This window comes from Panthera onca, chromosome E1 (assembly GCF_046562875.1).
Source record: "Panthera onca isolate mPanOnc1 chromosome E1, mPanOnc1 haplotype 2, whole genome shotgun sequence".
NCBI classification, from domain to species: Eukaryota; Metazoa; Chordata; class Mammalia; order Carnivora; family Felidae; genus Panthera; species Panthera onca.
The window spans coordinates 35,407,403-35,428,543 of NC_138352.1; the positions used below are offsets into that span (position 1 = coordinate 35,407,403).

General features: G+C 46.9%; 1 long non-coding RNA gene across 1 annotated transcript in view; it reads right to left on the bottom strand.

Annotated features, from left to right (window-relative positions):
• LOC132688048 (uncharacterized) overlaps positions 1-21,141 on the bottom strand; it is a 38,429-nt gene that overhangs the window by 7,914 nt on the left and 9,374 nt on the right. Inside the window, exon 2 of the long non-coding RNA XR_009614393.3 lies at positions 55-2,872. This is a non-coding gene — a long non-coding RNA (uncharacterized LOC132688048). The remainder of the gene's footprint in view (positions 1-54; positions 2,873-21,141) is intronic.

The following is a 21,141-nucleotide window of genomic DNA, read 5'->3' on the forward strand; positions in this document are numbered from 1 at the left end:
CTCCTTAAAAAGCCCCTGAAATGAAAGTAAAGGAAGGAAAGAGAAAGTACTCACCAAGTTTGTGCCAAAGCTGAGTCCTGATGAAAAGACTCAAAGCCCCACATTGGTTGCCAAATGGTGTGGTTGTTCAGGAGTGGTGGGGGTCTGGAGCTGATGGCCAAGAAAGAATTCTCAAGAGGTCTTTGGTGCAAAGAGGTGGTTTCATTAAAGCGCAGGGACAGGACCCCTGGGCAGAAAGAGCTGCACTGGGGTTATGAAGAGTGACTAGTTATATACTATGGAGTTGGAGGAGATAAAATCAAGAGGAAGTTTCTTAAAGGGATTTCCACATGCTAAGGAAGACTCACAGATTACTGGAGGCCTAGATATTGTCAAGCTAAGGCTGTTTTTCCCTCTAGCAAAACATTAACATTAAGAGTTCCTGGAGAAATGTTATACTCTGTATTTGCCTCAAGTATTTCTCAATGGGCTGCAGGTTATAAGGAAATTTAATTTTACCTTCCATTTCCTTCTTGCCTTTGTTCCCCACATCACTATGGAGGGGAGGATGATGTTGGGGCTATAGGTTTCTGGAGATTAGGCTATTGATAAGCTTGCCTTTTCCTTGTAATTTACTAAGATATTTGTAAAGTGATAGAGACTCATGTCCTGTGATCTCTATCAGTTCAACCATTTGGTTTTTTTTATCCTTTTCTTTGTTCTTGGGCAGCCAGGAGTGCCAAAGGAATGTCACCCTTATTTCACCTGGGGGGGGGGGGATGGGGAGGGTGTTGTTAGCTTGTACTTTGCCCTCAGCTTGCCTTATGCTCTCTTATCATCTGCACAGCCCTCCATGTCCTGGGCCTCTAGGACAGCACTGGGACAAAACTCAGTTATTCCAAATTAGATGGCTAGTCTTTCCCTGAGACACCCCCCACCCCCCCACACATACCCAGGCTTCACAGTTGCAACCCCCTTTGGAGTCCTAGACTCTTGGGATCCTTGCTGACCCTCTTTTGAGAAGCAATGGCAGGTTGGTGGTATTGCATCCTCAGGAGCCAGACGCCATCACTGATCCATTCATTTCAAAGGCAGAGTCCTAAGACTGGCAGGAAGTCTCCAGCCAACACTTACAGTATAAGAACTTTCCCCTCACGTGGCAGTCACAGCCAGGGCCTCATTCTCCCAGGCCTTGTTCAGTTCTACAGTTTGCCCCACCTCTATTTCCTTCAATGAATGCTGCAATAGCTGTGTTTTTTTTTTCTTCATGGCTTCTCGTGGGCTGTAAACAACTCGTGGCAGGATGTTGTGGCTATCCTTCTTCAGTCCTCGTTAGCACCCCTCCTGTGACAGGCATTATCTCCGGGAGGAGTCCTGACCAGGAAATACCTACATTGTACTTTGACCATTGACCCTCCTGGAGAGGGCCACCTGAGAACAGCTGAGAAAGTCCAAGTGGGGCAGGAGATGGTCCCCAACTTGTAAGAACCAGCCTGTCCTCAGAATCGAGAGGCAGACAGGGGTGCCTGGGTGGTGGCTTAGTCTGTTGAGTGTCCGACTCTTGATTTCGGCTCAGGTCATGATCTCACGGTTTGTGGGTTCGAGCCCCATGTCAGGCTCTGCACTGACAGTGAGAAGCCAGCTTGGGATTCTCTCTCTCCCTCTCTCTCTGCCCCTCCCCCACTCATGAGCACATGCTCTCACTCTCTCTCTCTCTCAAAATAAATAAATAAACTTAAAAAAAAAATCAAGAGGCAGATAACCTGGAGATAGAGCCAAGGCTGGGACAGGGCCCAAAGGTGGCTTTTAGGAAGTTCAGACCTAGACGCGTGGGCAGGTATTCAGACAAAGGCCCTCGAGGCAACTGGGATTGAGCAGGTGGGGCTTGGAACCCACAGGGACACAATCCAAGTGGTTCTGGAAGGGCAGGAAAGGCTAGACATGGCAGGGAGCACCAGGAATGATTTATAAGACCTGGAGCCGCCTGACCTAAAAGGAGAGAAGACAGGGTGTCAAATCCTTGATTGAAGAGGGCAGGGGTATCCTTGTGGACAGAGAGAACCACAGATAGCAAGGTAAAAAGGCACACTACAGCTTGTTCAAGGGCCCTTTGGTGAAAGGTGTTATGTGTCCCAGCACTGGAAATGCCCCTCCTGGGTGGCTAGCTTGCCCTGAGGCAGGAGGGAGAGGTGGAAGGGATCCTACACTAAGTCAGAGGACAGGCATCTTGCTCAGAGTTCTGAGAATCCCAGACCCAGAATCTGACTCCAGGGGCCCTTGTCTTCCACTGCCTCTCCAACCGGGTGTGTTCATCTTATCTTTTACATGTTCATATCCCCTCACAGCATTTATCAGGCTGCTCAGAAGGTGCTTAAGTGACCCTACAAGACCCCATCCCTGTGACACAGGCTGGCTTATCTGAGGATGCAGAACGGGTCCTGCTCAACCATCCAAGAAGGTCCTTGACTTCTGTCAGGATAGAAATCTACATAAGCCAAGAAGAAGTGGGAGCAGTTTATTAAAGATATGGAGAAAGTATAGACACAGAGTGTCAGGGAGACTCTGAAAGATAGGAGCGTGAGTCTTGTCTTTGCTTGGGGTCTGGGGTTTTTGTTGAGGATGGTGATCCCATGCACCTGTCTTCTCAGTAATTCAGGAAGAAAGAGGAGGGTTTGGGTATCCTCTGTAAGTCACTTGTGCCCTGGAGCCAGGGGTCTTGACGAGTCAGTGGTCTTGGAAAACGTCCGTGATGACCTCGCCAGGTCACTCCTTAGATGTTATTTATTGCATGGAAGACTCCAGAGACATCATTCACTCCTTGGCCTTTCGAAGAAGGACAGACATTATCTGGGCGATCAGGCAGGTGTAAGGGGTGGGGGGTGCGGTGTAGGTCCTAGGAAGAATAGAAGAAGGAAAAGGAGCCATAAAAGCAGTTTTTCATGGGGTCCCTGAAGTTTCCCCGTCTCACTTGCTTTCCTCTTTGCCTCAGCTCTTTCCAGATCCTCACCTGGCCCTGCATTTACTAAAATCTCCAGGAGGTGCCTATGCTCTTGCTTCCCTTAAGCATACTCTCCCTTCCTCCCCCTCCCCATGCTACTGGTTGAATCTTATTCACTTTTCAAGTCTCAGCCTAAGACTGAACTTCCTTTGTGAACATTCGTCACCAACTGGAACAGGCCCCCTGCTAAGTGCTCTAGAAGACCTTATCACAACACATGGTTCACTGCATTTCATTCTTTCCCACCAGACTACAAGTTCTGTGAGGGCAGGGTCTGTCTGTATGACAGACCTATATACCTCTTCAGCCTCTTGAGCTAATACCCAACAAATACATGTTGAAAAAACAGATGGATGGATGGGTGCATAGACTGCCCATATTATAGTTTATAAGGTTCATGCCAGAGAACCAAGCCCTTTTTCCATCATGTTATGGAGCTGGTCCCTGGATCTTTAGATAAGATAAAGGGGGCCACTGGTCAGGTAACAAGGCAAAGAAGTGAATAGGTTTTCACCACCATCAGGACTATGAAGAGGAGATAGGGAATAACCCTTCTAGATTTGGCCCTGCCCATCTACTCTGGAGTCTGAGCCTAGGCAGGAATCTAGGGAATATTCTGATGCTAATAGAGACCTGAGGTTCATTTTGATATAGTCAACCCACAAACCTTCTCCCCGCATTGCTGAGCAGCAAGCCTTTCTCCTTGTCTTCCAAGTTTCCATGCCTAGCTCTTTTTAAAAATTTTTAAAAATTTAAAAATTTAAAAACATAACATAAAGTTACCATCTTAATCATTTTTATGTGTACAGTCTAGTAATGTTAAGTGTAATCACATTGTTTTGCAACCAGTCTCCAGAACTTTTTCATCTTGCAAAACTGAAACTCCACACCCATTAAGCATTAACTCCCAATTCCCCTTCCCCCAGGCCCTGGCAGCCACCATTCCACTTTCTGGTTCTATGGGTTCTACTCTTCTTCTTCTTCTTCTTTTTTTTAGTAGGCTCCACCCCCAACATGGGGCTCCAACTCATGACTCCAAGGTCAAGAGTCACATGCTCTACGGACTAAGCCACCCAGGCACCCATTATGGTTCTTCTCTTGACACCTCATATAAATGAACTCAAGACAAGTGAAATTTGTCTCTTCAGGTTTTTTCAAGCACTTATCTATTTATTCATTTGTTTACTTATTTATTTGCTTGCTTGTTTATTTTGAAAGAGAGAAAGAGAATGAGCAGGGGAGGGGCAGAGAGAGGAAGAGGGAGAATCCCAGGAAGGTTCCACACTGTCAGCCCAGAGCCCGCCATGGGGCTCAGTCTCACGAACCGTGAGATCATGACCTGAGCCAAGATCAAGAGTCAAATGCTTAACCGACTGAGCCACCCAGGTGGCCCAGTATCTGTTTTTTTGTGACTGGCGTATTTCACTCAGCAGAATGTTCTCTAGGTTCATCTATGTTATAGCATGTGTCAGAACTCCCTTCCTTTTTAAGGCTAATGTTCCATTGTATGCATATGTGTGCACATGCAGATGTCCATTCCTCCATGGACATTTGAGTTGCTTCCACTGTTTTGGCTATTGCGAGTCACGCTGCTACAAACAAATCACTTCAAGACCTTGATTTCAATTCTTTTAGCTGTATACCCAGAGACGGGATTGCTGGGTCATATGATAATTCTAGTTGTTAGTTTTTTTTTTTTTTTTTTTTTTTTTAATTTTTTTTTTTCAACGTTTTTTATTTATTTTTGGGACAGAGAGAGACAGAGCATGAACGGGGGAGGGGCAGAGAGAGAGGGAGACACAGAATCGGAAACAGGCTCCAAGCCATCAGCCCAGAGCCTGATGCGGGGCTCGAACTCACGGACCGCGAGATCGTGACCTGGCTGAAGTCGGACGCTTAACCGACTGCGCCACCCAGGCGCCCCTAGTTGTTAGTTTTTTGATGAAATTCTATGCTGTTTTCCTTAGTGGCCGTACCATTTTACATTCCAACCAATGGTGCACAAGGGTTCCAATTTCCCCACATCCTCGCCAACACTTGTTATTTTCTGTTTTTGGGGTTTTTTTTAATAGCAGCTATCTTAATGGGTGTGAGGTGATATCTCCTTGCAGTTTTAATTTGCATTTCCCTAGTGATTAGTGATGTTGAACGACTCTTCATATGCTTGTTGGCCATTTGTGCATTTTCTTTGGAGAAATGTCTATTGACCCTTTCCCCAATTTTGAATCAAGTTGTTTGGTTTTTGTTGCTGTTTTGTGGATGATGAGTTGTAGGAGTCCTTTACTTATTCTGGATATTAACCCCTTATCAGATACATGGTTTGCAAATATTTTTCTTCCATTCCATAGGTTGTCTTTTCACTCTGTTGATTGTGTCCTTAGATACATATACCCAGCTCTTTTGAGGCCAGTTTTCTCATTTAAACTTTGTTTTGACATTTATTTTAACCTGATTTCACCTATCTCAGGAGGCCACAGAGCTGGGAGGAGATGGTAAGATTAATCCTAGCTTCCAATCTTTGGGTCTCTGAACCTGATCCCATCCATTCATTGTCCATCCAGTATACATTCATTCATTCATTCATTCATTCAGCAAACATTTACACAGGAGCATGGCAGTTTTTGAATCAAACAGACCTGGGTTTGAATCCTGGCTTTGTAAGCTTAGTACCTACACGACCTTGGACAGAAAACCCTCTCTGAGCTTTAGTTCTCTCTCTATAAAGCAGAAAAGAAAGTGGAAATGTAGCTAGAAGAGAACACTTGAACTTACCTTGCTGGATTGTTGGAAGAACTAGAAACACTGTGTGCAAACAGGCCAAGCGGGGTGGGCACTCAACAAATGGTAGTCACTAGTATTTCTTGGCTAGTACTGGGTGAATGCAATCCTTCTCCAGGGTCCCTTGAGTCTCAGAATCAAGGAACCAACACTCCTTTAGGGTTCAACTTCAGTTTATTTGCTCAAGAGATCATTCCTTGTTGACAAATCTAAGTGGGACTCTGGCTGACCAAGCCTCTCCCCTGCTGTGACAATGACAAAGTTTCCCTCCCATCTTGTGTCCTGACCTTGAAAGCTGGGAGGTAGAGAGTGTGCTGGCGAGGGAGCCGGTTGGCTGTGTTTGTGGAAAGCGAAGGCTTTTTTTTATAAAAGACCTTTCACTGGTGACAGCAGTATTTAATCAGATTGTCCTGGGTGGGGAGTGGTGATAAGGTTAATAGAGCTGGTCACAGCGTTTGTTTGGATCATAGAACTCTCTGACTAGGACCGCAGCTGGAAAGCTGCCCAGAAGAGGAGCGAGGCCTGATTGGTCCCCCAGGGGGAGAAACTGTCTTCCCTCCTTGTGAAAGAATCCTCAGCTTTTCAAAGCCTAGAAAGCAGCTTCCGAGAGGATGGGGTAGGAGGAGGGGCTGTGCGTTCTGGACCCAACTTCCAATCCCAGCTCTGCCCCCTCACCAGCAGTACAACGGGTGCTCGGCCTCGGTGCGTCTCAGTTGTCCCATCTGCAAAATGAGCGCAAGAGAAACCTGCCTGGAAGTGTTGGTGTGGAGTTTATGTGGGAGGACATGCGGCACACGGGAGGTCCTGAGGCAAAGACTGCCTTCCTCCTCCCTTTCCTCTTGAGCCTCTGCTTCCTGCTGGGCTCTCAAACGGGGATGGCAGGGATGGCAATGAGGATGTGGTGCACACTCTGCCTGGTTAAACATTCTCGGGACACCGGACACCGCACACCCCTACCCCTCACCGGGAAGAATAGAGACTTAACTTCTGGAATATGCCTCCCACCCCTCTCCACCCACCACCCCCCCCATTTCCACTCCATGAAAACTCTCCCCATCCCAAAAGACCAGATCGCACCTGTCACCCTTGCCAGATGTCATGGCCCATCTTGATCACTGTCCCCAGAACTCCTTCTGGGATATATCGGCTGCTCTGGTTTCCTGCATAAACTGTACATTTAGTGGTACCATTTGTGCCTGGCATGTGTCACTAGACTGAGAGCCTGGGGAGCAGATCAGGGATCCGACTCGCCCACCTCTGGTACTTGTTCCGTGTGTAGCCCCACGCTCTTCTCGGAACAGAGGTCTGAAAGACGGTGATGGCTGGCAGTCAGTACGGGCCAGACAGACCAACTGGCTTCCCTTATCAAGCACCCAGATGCCAAAGCAGATGTCAAAGCAGAGCCCCTTACCATGTAATCTGCCAAGCATACAGGTCTCTCCCGAAGAGGGGCCGCCCTCTGTGTCTGTCTCCAACCTTGACGTATTCACACTCTACATGTGTGCCCTTAAGGGATCAGAAGAAGACATCCATCCTGACAGTTTCAGATCAAAGAACAGAAGTGCTGGAAAGGATGCTGGAGATTATCTGGGCCAATTTTCTCATTTCATGCTGAGGAAACTGAGGCCCACGGCTTGCACACAGCCAGCACATCCCACACCGGAACTCAGGTCTCTTCCTTGATCAGTTTTACTCCACATATTCAGCCGACATTAATGAGTCCCCTCTGTGGGCCCAGATCTACCTAGCATTTTCTTTCTTTCTTTTTTCTTTCTTTTTTTCTCTTTCTTTCTTTCTTTCTTTCTTTCTTTCTCTTTCTCTTTCTTTCTTTCTTTCTCTTTCTCTTTCTTTCTTTCTTTCTTTCTTCTTTTTCTTTCTTTCTTTCTTTCTTTCTTTCTCTTTCTTTCTTTTCCTTCCTTCCTTCCTTCCTTCCTTCCTTCCCTCCTTCTTTTTTAAATGTTTATTTTTGAGAGAGAGAGAGAGAGAGAGAGAGAGAGACAGAGTGTAAGCAGGGAAGGAGCAGACAGAGAGGGAGACACAGAATCTGAAGCAGGCTCCAGGCTCTGAGCTGTCAGCACAAAGCCTGACGCGGGGCTCGAACCCACACACCGTGAGATCATGACCTGAGCCAAAGTCCAACACTTAACTGACTGAGCCACCCAGGAGCCCCAAGCTAGGATTTTCACATCTCACATTAATTTCCACCATGCTGTTTGAGGTTATATTATTATCATTGGGCAGAGGAGCAAACCTCAGGCCTCAGAAAAGGGAACTGACTGGCCCAACACCTCACGGCTAGTGAGTAGCCAAGTTAGGACTCGAATCCAGACCCTTCAACTGGATTCCCCAGCTTAGTGCCCTTTCCTCCAAGCCTGCAGTCCCTCCTTTCTGCTATTGACAGGCAGCTAGGGGAGTTGGCACCATGCCCAGCGGAAAGGGTAAAGTTTTAGGCCCATTGGAGACATTGGGTGCCACCGATGATGGCAAGGGGCCAGAACAGTGGCCTTCTGGCAGAATATGGCCCTGCTTTGCATAACATGCAAACCAGGCATCAAAGTCCTCAGGAATGCTGCCAGACGGCTCAGGAGGGCTGCGACTGGGCCATCCAGACAATCAGGGCTTCCTGGTAGCAGCTGGATCCCATGTGCCCAGCCTGGCCCAGGCCTGGCTCACGTGGCTCACATCTGCTGGACCTGCCCCTACGGTGCAAGCATCCTCCACACCCCGTTCTAGGGCCAACCATTTTAATTGCTTTGGGCCTTGACTTCTTGGTCTCGAACGGGATGACGCAAATAATGGTCTCTATGAAGGTCCCCCCCCCCCCACCCCGTCCCGCCCCGAAACACCACTTCCCAGGGATCAGGGCTCCCTTCAAATACCTTTAGTCCCCCCATATGCCTCATAATAACAACAGTTGGGACTTAAGCACCTGCAATGTTCTGGAACTTAGTTACATCTTTATAACATCCCATTTTACAGATGGGAAAAATGCAGCACAGAGAAATTAGGGCAGTTGCTCTAGTCACGCCTCTAGTAAATGGCAGAGCCGCGATTTAATTTCAGGATTATCCAACTCCAAGTCCAGGGCTCTTTCCGTGCATTGCAACATTCTTGTTATTTGCTATTCAAAGTCCTTCCTCCGTAACCTGCCTCACTTCCCTTTGCAATCCCGGTTCCATCCACACGAGCCCACTTACTGGTCACCTTTGCTTTTTTCCCCATCTCCCCAACGGCCTAAATGTACACGCTTGTGTTTAGGGGCGGGGGGTGTGTATTTACACGTATTTTATTATACATGTTTAGATAGCATGTATTTATATGTATGTGGGATCTGTGATATATATGTGTATGTATATACGTATGCACAGTGAGTATAGCGTGTCTGTATTTGTCTGGAATGTATGTGCTTATGTGAATGCATTTATAAATGTTAGCGTGTATGGTGGATAGAATGTGCTGTTAGAATGCGTTGTCTACGTGTATACATTCCAATGACGGGGGTAGGATTTGACCAGCATTCCATGAAGTATCATCGCACCCAGTGAGAAAGAAAAAATTGTGACAGCTGGTAGCTGGCCTATAGGGTGACCAGTTGTCCCAGTTTGCTGGTGACTCTTCTGTATAGGCTGTTTTTAGACAACAGGCTTGAGCGGTGCGATGTAGAGCAAAGCAAAAGGGCCCACGGCCACCTGGCTGAATATAAACTATCCATAAGCCCTGGGGCACCCAGCTGGTTCAGTCAGTAGAGCATCTGACTTTTGATCCCAGGGTCATGAGTTCAAGTCCCATGTTGGGTGTGCAGCCTACTAAAAAAAAAAAAAAAAAAAAAAAAAGATAATCCATGGGATGCCTGGGTGGCTCAGTCGGTTAAGCATCTGACTTCGGCTCAGATCATGATCTTGCGGTTCATGGGTTTGAGCCCCGCGTGAGGCTCTGTGCTGACGGCTCGGAGCCTGGAGCCTGCTTTGGATGCTGTGTCTCCCTCTCTCGCTGCTCCTCCCCCACTCGTGGCTCTGTCTCTGTCTCTCTCAAAAATAAATAAAAACACTAGAAAATTTAAAAAAAATCAATTTGCAGAATAAAAATTAACAACTTAATAATTAATTATATGTTGTCCCCCAAAGTAACCTATCAGGGCAATTCAATTGAATGTGCAAAGTTTGCTTAATGTGGGATGCACATCTTACTTACTGGGGATGTCAAGTGGGACAGCAGAAATTAGGAAGTCCTGGCCCTAGGAGGGCCTTAAACTGGCCCTGTTGCTGGGGCCCCTGTGACCTCTGTTGCCATTAGAGTCAACTAGCCCACCCAAGTAGGATGAGCCAGCCTTGGGGCACCTGGGTGGCTCAGTCGGTTAAGCATCCGACTTTGGCTCAGGTCACAATCTCGCGGTTTGTGAGTTAGAGCCCTGCATCAGGCTCTGTGCTGACAGCTCAGGGCCTGGAGCCTGCTTTGGATTCTGTGTCTCCCTCTCTCTCTGTTCCTCCCCCTCTCACACTCTGCCTGTCTCTCTCTCAAAAATAAATAAACATATTTAAAAAAAAAAAGGATGAGCCAGCCTTGTCAGTGCTGTGCTGGGCAGGACAGGACCCCAGAGGTCACTTCCTCCAGGGCCAAGTCTCCATGTTGTTTTCCCTCCAAGAGGTGACCTGCTTGTATTCCAGGGGCCCATGCAAGAATCGGGAGATTCCTGGGACACACCGTCACCCCAGATCGCAGAGTCACTTTGCAGAGGCACAGGCCAGAGGCAGGGGGCACCACAGAATTCCCTGCCTAGGGCAGCTCTGGGGTGGGGTGGTGGCGGGGGGACAGGCAGTCTCTCCACCAAACAGGAAAGCGTAAGTATTGAGGAGGGGGGTCTTGCCCCACAATGCCAGCCCTAAGCACGACTCTCTGACAAAGGTGTGAATGTTTTTGGACCATTTGTGGACTTGGGTTGCCACTGACTGTAGGCATTTGTGGCTCTTAAGCTGTCTTGTGGTCACATCTTTATATTCCACCTTTAGCCCTCCTTGGTCTGGTCTTATTCTCGATTTTTAGTCTATGACATACAGTCTTTTTTTCTTTTTTTCTTTTTTAAGTAGGCTTCACGCCCAGTGCAGAGCCAAACACAGGGCTTGAACTCAAGACAAAAATTCTTAACAAAAATTCTCTAAGGCTAAAGACTAGAAACAAAGGAGAGACTGTGACTGGCTATGAAGAAAAATATATGGAACATCCATAACAAACACCAGTTGCTACATAAAAGTATTTTAGTGAGGCACCTGGGTGGCTCAGTCAGTTAAGCACCCAACTCTTGGTTTGGGCTCAGGTCATGATCTCACGCTTCATGAGTTCGAGCCCTACATTGGGCTCTGTGCTGACGGCACAAATCCTGCTTGGGATTCTCTCTCTCTCTCTCTCTCTCTCTCTCTCTCTCTCTCCCCCTCTCTCTCCTCTCCCTGCCCCTCCCATGATTGTGCAAGAGAATGTGTGCTCTCTCTCTCTCTCTCAAAATAAAAAAAAAAATTAAAAAGTATTTTAAATTCCTACAAATCACTAAGAAAAAGACCCAGCACTTTGCAGAACAAAGCAAATGACCAAAAAACATGAAAAAAGACGAAATTTCAGCAATAGGCAAATAGTCAAAGAAAGCACCATTAGCCCATCAGATTGGAAAAAATTTTTTTTCAATATATGAAGTTTATTGTCAAATTGGTTTCCATACAACACCCAGTGCTCATCCCAAAAGGTGCCCTCCTCAATACCCATCACCCACCCTCCCCTCCCTCCCACCCCCCATCAACCCTCAGTTTGTTCTCAGTTTTTAAGATCTCTTATGCTTTGGCTCTCTCCCACTCTAACCTCTTTTTTTTTTCCTTCCTGGAAAAATTTTTTAATTGTAAGAGTGAGGAGTGGGAGTATAAACTTGCACAACTTGTCTGTGGAAGTAATGTAGCAGTAACCTTCCAAATTTTAAATGCAAATCCCTTCAACTCAAGAATGTTCCTTCTAGGAAATCTATCCTACAGAATTATTCAAGCGTCCAAACATTTTTGTACAAGGATATTCATTGAAACTTGAGTTTTTTAAAATGTTTATTTATTTTTGAGAGAGAGAGAGAGACAGAGTGAGAGTAGGGGAGGGGAAGAAAGAGAGGGAGACACAGAATCTGAAGCAGGCTCCAGGCTCTAGGCTGTCAGAACAGAGCCCGATGCGGGTCTTGAACTCACGAATCAGGAGATCATGACCTGAGTTGAAGTCGAACGCTTAACTGACTGAGCCACCCAGGCGTCCTGAAACTTCATTTTTAAGAACTAATGATTACATAGGTAAATTATGAAGTAATCATACAATGACATACTTTGCAGCCATTAAAAAGAATGACCTATATGAATGAACATAGAAAAATGTTCACTCTCTACTATGAAATGAACAAAGAAAGGTGATCCTATTTTTGTAATTAAAAACAACAACAAAAACTTTTGAGTGCGTATCAACGTTCTTAAGTAGGTTGTTTTAGCAGAAAATAATTCATTAAAGGCCTTTGATAAGTCCCTGGGACAGCCAGAGGTCAGGTTCAGAGGCTCTGCCATTGGTAAGAAGACTCAAACCAGACCAGAAGACTCCTCGAGCAGAGCACGCTGTCACAATTCCTGGGCACAGGCATCACAGTTTACGCCAGTAACACTGAGCAGTAGTTACCAGGAGCTCCTTCATGCAGTATCAGGAGGCATCTCCCAGAAATTCCTCTGGATTCTGACAGTTCTTTTTTGCTCACATTGCACAACAACCAATTTCTCCTTGGAAAACAGATTCAATGGTCTAAGCTAACATTGAAATCCCATCTTTTGCCTGATCAATTGGTGGCATAAAAGCCCACAAAGTCCAGGGGACCGTTTCACTTCCAATTCAATGCAATCACTCTGTGTTCGCTGATGGAAGCATTTCTCCCTTCCTTTGGATTTTTTTCAATGTTCTTTTCCTAATTTCTTAGTTTAAGACCTAGCTTAGTATAAGCCCTTTTGTTTCCCAGTATAGGCACTTAAACTTATATATTTCCCTGGGAGGGCCATGTTGGCTTTATCATATGTGTTTTAAAAGGTCTTCTGATGCCTGGCTGGCTCAGTCAGAACATGCTACTCTTACCCTTGAGGTCGTGAGTTTGAGCCCCATGTTGGGTGTAGGGATTACTTAAAAAAAATTAAAAAATAATAATTTGGGGTACCTGTCTGGCTCAGTCGGTGGATCATCTGACTCTTGATCTCGGGGTTGTGGGTTCGAGCCCCACACTGGGTATAGATTACTTAAAGAAATCTTTTTAGAGGCACCTGGGTGCTCAGGTGGTTGAGCATCCGACTTTGTCTCAGGTCACGATCCCGTGGTTCTTGAGTTTGAGCCCTACGTGCTCCCTCCAGTTCCATCCACGTTGTTAGTCACTGCTTGTTCTAATCAATTACTGAGAGAAGGGTGAAAAACTCCAACTATGGCTGTGGATTTATTTCTACCTTTAGTTCTTCATATTTTAATTAATTAATTAATTAATTAATAGAGAGTGGGGGAGGGACACAGAGAGAGAGAAGCAGGTTCCCTGCTGTCAGCACAGAGCCCGATTTGGGGCTTGAACTCACCAACCTGAGCTGAAATCAAGCCCGAACCACCCAGGCACCCCTATTTATTTTTACTTTAAGTAGGCTGCATGCCCAACATGGGGCTTGAACTCATGACCCTGAGATCAAGAGTCACATACTCTACTGAGGGAGCCAGCTAGGTGCCCCTTATATATTTTTTCTTCATATATTTTGAATCTGTTATTAGATACAAACATATCTTTAAAATACACTTGGAAATATTCCTATCATATTACTTTTGCAATTCCATTTTTCTTGATTTTTATTTTTATTTTTTAAAGATTTTAAGTAGGGGTGCCTGGGTGGCTCCGTTGGTTGAGCGTCTGGCTTTGGCTCAGGTCATGATCTCGCAGTCTGTGAGTTTGAGCCCCGGGTTGGGCTCTGTGCTGACAGCTCAGAGCCTGGATTCTGCTTCGGATTCTGTGTCTCCCCCTCTCTCTGCCCCTCCCCCGCTGATGCTCTCTCTCTCGCTCTCTCTCACTCTCTGTCAAAAATAAACATTAAAAACATTTTTTTAAGATTTTAAGTAATCTCCACACCCAACATGGGGCTCAAGCTCTCAACCCTGAGATCAAGAGTCACATGCCTTACAGACTGAGCCAGCCAGGCACCCTTTTCTTGATTTTTCTACGCTTAATTTTTATGTTTTCCTGCTTTCTTTAGGATTGAATAGAGTTTCCAAGTTAATTTTTATTTTATCAAAATAACACATCTCAATAGCAAAATACAAAATAACACATTCAAATAGCCAAATATTCTGAAAGGCTAAAAACAAAACATAGAGGTTTCTGGCCCCACTCCTCCTCACTTTCCTAGTATTCCTCCTCAGCATCTGACATTTTCAAATCTTTTAGCCATTTGTTTTGGCATCTATATGATCCCTGTTTCTAAATGGAGTGCGTACATGGATTAAAAACATTTTTTTTTTTTAAGTAGGCTCCATGCCCAGCACAGAGCCCAATGTGGAGCTTGAACTCACAGCCCCGAGATCAAGACCTGAGCTGAGGACAGCCTGAGTGGCTCAGCCGGTTAAGCATCCAACTCTTGACTTTGGCTCAGGTCATGATCTCACAGTCTGTGTGTTGGAGCCCCGAGTTGGGCTCTGTGCTGACAGCTCGGAGCCTGGAGCCTGCTTCAGATTCTGTGTCTCCCTCTCTCTCTGCTCCTCCTCTGCTCTCTCTCTGTCAAAAATAAATATTAAAAAAAAAAAAGACCTGAGCTGAGTTCAAGACTTAGACACTTAACCAAAGCCACCCTGGTGTCCCCATACACCCATATTTTATTCATCAATTTTGAATGTTATCTACCAGCTTCCTATTAGAGAACAATTTAACTACAATACAACTATATTGGGAAGATTTTTCTCTCTCAAATCAAGTGTGATTATAATTTAAAATTGAATCAGGGGCGCCTGGGTGGCTCAGTCGGTTAAGTGTCCGACTTCAGCTCAGGTCATGATTTCGTGGTCTGTGAGTTTGAGCCCTGCATCGGGCTCTGTGCTGACAGCATCAAGCCCGCTTCAGATCCTCTGTCTCCTTCTCTCCCTGCCCCTCCCCCAAGCTGTCTCTCTCTCAAAAATAAACGAACATTTAAAAAAAAAGAATAATCCCCCATTCATCTGCTGGGGTGCAGGAGAGACAGTCACCCCAATGGTTTAGAGTAGCAGAGGAAATTTGACACTTCTCAGCTTTCACCCAATCCTCCTTAGTTTATTTATTTATTTTATTTATTTGTTATGGATATATATTATATTTTTATTATATATATATACATATATATGTATGTGTGTGTGTATATATGGGGGGGGCATGAGTGGGAGGGGAGGGCAGAGACAGAGAGAGACACAGAATCTGAGGCAGGCTCCAAGCTGTCAGGACAGAGCCCGACGCGGGGCTCAAATTCACGAACCACGAAATCATGACGTGAGCTGAATTTGGACCCTGAACCGACTGAGCCACCCAGGCGTCCCAATCCTCCTTATTTTAAATTTCACTCCATCTTCAATTCCAGACATAATTTCAGCTTCTGATCAGGAATGACTGTGAGAATGTTACGGTGAAATTGCTTCCCCACTGCTATGTCAAAATTCTGCGTCTCCGTTCTGCTAAGTCACTTGGCCCATATGCTCATTGTCCTGTGAAATGTTGCTGTTGTTGTTCCCTTCTGTCCAATTCTTCTCCCCTTCCTTACTGTGGAACAGCGAGTTATCTTGGGGGCACCTGGGCAGCTCAGTCGGTTAAGCATCCGACTCCTGGTTTTGGCTCAGGTCTTGATCTCACCACTCACGATTTCAAGCCCCTCATCAGGTTCTGCGCTGACCGACAGAGAGAGACAGAGCATGAGCGGGAGAGGGTCTGAGAGAGAGGGAGACACAGAATCCGAAACAGGCTCCAGGCTCCGAGCTGTCAGCACAGAGCCCAATGCGGGGCTCGAACCCATGGACCGCAAGATCATGACCTGAGCCAAAGTCAGCCACCCAACCAACTGAGACACCCAGGCGCCCCACAAACCAACATTTTAAAAAGAGAGAGAGGGGGGAGGAAAGAGAAGGCCCTGAGTGGGTGACTGGTGTCAAGGAGGACGGGGGAGGAGGGGTCTGGGAGGCAGAAATGGAGACACATCGGGGCAACTGAAAGGTACAGAGTAATGGAGGAAAGAGAATTAAATGTTCTTCCCTTGAGATCAAATATCCATAAAGGGTGCACAACTGAATGCCTTGCCACAGAGTGAACACACGTAAGCAGCACTCACATCAAGGGACGTTAGCAGCTCCTCCCAGCTGCCCTCAAACTGCCTCCCAGTTACCACCACCCGCCATCTTCCTGCCAAGAGTAACCAGTGGCCTAATAGTTAATAGATTTTTTACTGGCTCTTTGTAGACCATGTACAGTATCTGACTTCTTTCACTCAACACTACGTTGTCACACGTTCTCGTAGTTCTTGCTATCTAATATTCACTTGTGTGAATGCCCACAACTTCTCTGTCCGACTGACGAACATTTGAGTTGTTTCCAGAGAGTTTGGCTACTCAGGTCAAGACTTGATAGTTATCTTCTTTTTTTTAAATTTTTTTTTTAACGTTTATTTATTTTTGAGACAGAGACAGAGCATGAACGGGGGAGGGTCAGAGAGAGGGAGACACAGAATCCGAAACAGGCTCCAGGCTCTGAACTGTCAGCACAGAGCCCGATGTGGGGCTCGAACTCACGGACTGCGAGATCGTGATCTGAGCCGAAGTTGGCCGCTCAACCAACTGAGGCACCCAGGCGCCCCTATATTTATCTTCTTTTTCCTTTGAGCTATTCCGGTGTGGTGATGCTGCGTTGTGGCTTCAATGTGTGCTTCCTTGGTGACGTATGAAGTTGTCCAATTATTCATATGTTTATCAGTCATTTGAATATTCTCTTTGGTGACATATCGGTTTCTACTTCTCCTTTTCTACCTCATCCTCCTTCTTTTTCTTCTCTTTGAGGATGAGGTATAACCCACCTTCCAGACATGCCTAATACACGGGGGCTGGCGACGAGATGGGGTGAATCAAAGGCTGATGGGGTCTAGAGAAGAAATACTGGCAGTCAAGCCTGGAGCGGGGAAGAGGGGTTGTGCGATCAAGGAAGCCTGGGAAACGAGGTGTGTGTGCTGAGGAAGAAGTTTCTGTAGAAGAGCATGCGACGTGTTGATAGGCTAACATTTCGATGTGTGCACCATTCTCCCCAGTATAAAGCCCCGTGGAGCCAAGAGGGCTGGTCTCTCTGACAGTTGCAACCCTCCAGGAGAGTCCTGGTGTCACACACTTCTTGTTTGTAGGTGACTAAACTGTGGCTTGCTGGATGTAATTGTTCATTCGTACCTTTATAGGACTGTCATTCATTACACAAATCAATCCATAAAAAAAAAAAATCTTCTGTCTTGACAGTTCTTTTTTGGGAAAGTATGCTTGCCTCATCAGCTAGGCTCACTTTCAAAATGGTTGGGGACTTTTTCTTTGAGACCAGAGGGCATTGTCATAACAGGCATGGCCACCAGGAAGCAGGCAAGAGCAGCTGGAACCGGGTCTGGAGAGTAAATCCATTAGAAGCAGGACCCACTGAGAGAAGGAAGAAGGAGGCAGCTAAGCCAGAAAACCTCCTAGGCTGTGGAGATTGGAACTGTCATGCTACTGAAGCCTGGTTCCTGGTGCTAACCGTGGAGTGGTGAGCACTGAGCCCAGGCACACTCCTTAAGTCCTAGCTTGTCCCTTGGTGGGCTTGGCTCTGAGTAGACTGGTGTCCTAGAGCCACACGGCTGCCCAGCTGCCCTCAGGACCACTTGCCACGGTGTTAAGCTACTCAGAAGAGAACCTTGGGTGGACCCTGGTGAAGCCTGACCCAAGTATCCTTTAAGCATTGCACGGAATCTTCCCCATCCTGGCTTCCTCGATCTCTAGAATTTATCCTCGATCTCTAGAATTAACTCACCTTCTGATAACAGCATCTTGCACCCACTGGGTGCAGCCATGGAAGAATCAAGGCGCCTCCCTCCTTCCTTGTCAGGGGGCGGGCATGTGACCCAGCCAGGCCAGCAGCCAGTTTCCTGGGAAGCGGAATCTTGAGAGTGATAGAAATGGGTTACGGTGACGCCCTGTAAAAGGTGTCTGATTATTCCTACTGCCCGGATTCCCAGAACTGTCCTGTGTCTTGTCCTAATTGTGACCTGGCTGTTCAGCATCCTTTTATTCTGAGAGTTTCCCTTCCAAGGACTTCAAACACATTCATTTTAAAAAGGCACCCAGAGGGGCACCTGGGTGGCTCAGTCGGTTAAGCGTTCAACTTCAACTCAAGTCATAATCTTGTGGTCAGTGAGTTCGAGCCCCACATCGGGCTCTGGGCTGACCACTCAGAGCCTGGAGCCTGCTTCGGATTCTGTGTCTCCCTCTCTCTCTGCCCCTCCCCCACTCGCGCTCTGTATCTCTCTCTGTCTCTCTCTCTCTCTCAAAAAATGAACAAACATTAAAAAAAAAAATAGATAGCCAGAATGTATTTCTTTTTCCTTGAGACTAGAGAATGCTAAGTGACACAGATGGGCCGAATCTAACAAGGTGACATCACATGCAAGGGATACTTGTATGGGACTGACAAGGGTCCCAAACCACCTGCACGTGGGCCTGGTGGTAAAAGTGGACCCAGGAGTAGAGCGTGGGATGGGAGTTGGGGGATTCTCAGGAACAACACAGCAGAAGGCAGCAAGGCAGTGAGAATGCCCTTTCTCCCTCCAAATTATGGTTTCATTTAAGATGGCATTTATTTGGACAAGCCAAATGATGCTCATGTGGCTCCTGCAGAGTGCTCTGTCCCTGCAAGACAGGCCACTTGGGGCACCTGGGTGGCTCAGCTGGTTAAGCATCTGACTCTTGGTTTCCACTCAGGTCATGGTTTTGGCTTAGGTCATGATATCGCGGTTCATGGGATCAAGCCCCGTGTCAGGCTCCACACTGACAGAGTGGAGCCTGTTTGGGATTCTCTCTCCCTCTCTCTCTCTGCCCCTCCTTTGCTTGCACTGTGCTCATGAGCTTTTTCTCTCTCTCAAAATAAACAGACTTGAAAAGAAACGTAAAGAAAAGAAAAGAGAAAAGCCACTATGGGGAAGAATCTGGAAATCCCATCAAAGGAGGAGTAGTGGAAGGAGCTGAACTCCAGGAGTTCAGCCTGGAGCCAAGAAGGCACGCAATCTTAAAATGTCACTTTTTCAGTCCTCTGACAATAATTCCTGGCTTGTCGGGCATTGCTAGGTAAGGCAAGACATACTTTCCTTCGGAGAACTAACAGTCTAGTACCCTGATGGGGTGGGGTGGGGGGTACAGGGCTCTGTGGCAGTGCCGTCTCCAGATGGGGAGTGGACTTCTTGGAGGAGGGGATATCTAAGGTGAGTCTAGAAAGATGTGCAGGAAAGAGTCACTTCAGCAGATGGACAGGTGGGGTGGGCACGGGAGTGGGGCCTTCTAGGCAAGGGCAGTAGCTGGTTCCAGGGCTGTATGGGGAGCGGGCATGGTGTCTTTCATGGAGTGGGGACTGAGTGTGAGGGAGTTGGCATCAGATCAGAAAAAGCCTTAGATGTCATGTCATGCCAAGGGAACCACTGAAGGTTTTTTTTTTTTTTAAGATTTTATTTATTTATTGTGTGTGAGAGAGAGTGCGTGCACACGTGCGCAGGGGAGGGACAGAGAGAGAGGGAGGGACAGAATCCCAAGCAGGCTTCATGCTATCAGTGTGGAGCCCAGCGTGGGGCTTGAACCCACAAACTGTGAGGTCATGACCGGAGCCAAAACCAAGAGTCGGATGCTGAACCGACTGAGCCACCCAGGCACCCCACCATTGAAGGTTTTAAAGAAGAAAGAAACCAAATGAAATCTACATGAAAGAAAATCACTGTGGAAAAGATCTGGAAGCTGAGCAAGACTAGAGTACATGAGACAAGTCAGGAGTTGGTTGGAATAGTCTGAGGAGGGAAGGGTCTGGGCTGGTGCAGTGGCAGTGGGGACAGGGAAGGAATCGTTGGAAGGTTACTGGGGTGGCAACATAAGGGGAGGAAAGGAAAAGATGAGGTCACAGAAGGCCTGTCCAGCAGGTAAGACATTTAGTGATGAGGATTGGCAGGTGGTCTTCCAAAGAGCCATCCTGGCCATGGCAACAGAACCTTGGGCAGCCAAGTGCCACTTTATCAGAACAGCCAGACTGTCTGGTTGTCAGAGGCTGACATGCAGTAAGGAAACCCATAAGGGACCGTTTCATAGTTTCAAGTACCGATGCGTTAACTCCCAGTAGAAAATCAAACTTAAGAGGCACCTGTAGGTCAAGCGTCTGGTCAAGCGTCTGGCTCTTAATCTCCGGTCAGGTCACGATCTCACGGTTCGTGGGATCGAGCTCCTCATCAGGCTCTGTGCTGACAGTGTGGAGCCTGCTTGGGATTCTCTGTCTCCCTCTCTCTGCCCCTCCCCTGCTCACGCATGCACTGTCTCTCCCTCTCTCTCTCAAGACAAATAAAATGTTGAAAAGAAAAGAAAAGAAATGAAAATCGAACTTCAGAAAACCTAAATAGATCTTCCCAGAGGGACCGAGTGCATGGGTCACTCACCAGGCATCTCTACCCACTCGTCAAGGACCCTGGAGGCTGGAGGGTCATCAGAAGTCACCAAGGGAGAAGGAGAATGAAGTGTGGGTATGGGTATAGGTGTGTGGGGACACTGCGAGGCTATTTATGACGACCACGAGCAACTTGCTGTGAGGACTGCTGTCCACTGATGCATCCATGATGCTTGTGAAGGGAAGGCTCATGTCTACTGGATTCGACGTCTCTCACCCTGGAGTGGATAGGTTATCAAATTCCATCTTTCCCTTTGATCTCCGTTTTCTGGACATCTCTCCCACCCTACTTTGGGCCACTTTTTCCTGTTGATACATTTTCTTTTTTAATTTTTTTTTTAACGTTTATTTATTTTTGAGACAGAGAGAGACAGAGCATGAACAGGGGAGGGGCAGAGAGAGAGGGAGACACAGAATCCGAAACAGGCTCCAGGCTCTGAGCCGTCAGCACAGAGCCCGACGCGGGGCTCGAACTCACGGACCGCGAGATCGTGACCTGAGCCGAAGTCGGCCACTTAACCGACTGAGCCACCCAGGCGCCCCAATACATTTTCCCACTACAAGCAGTTCCTTATTTCTCACATATTGTGGCAGTTAAGGATGCAAAAGGTGGGAAATAGATTTACCTGTCATATGGTGGAGTCTGTTCCTGGAACCC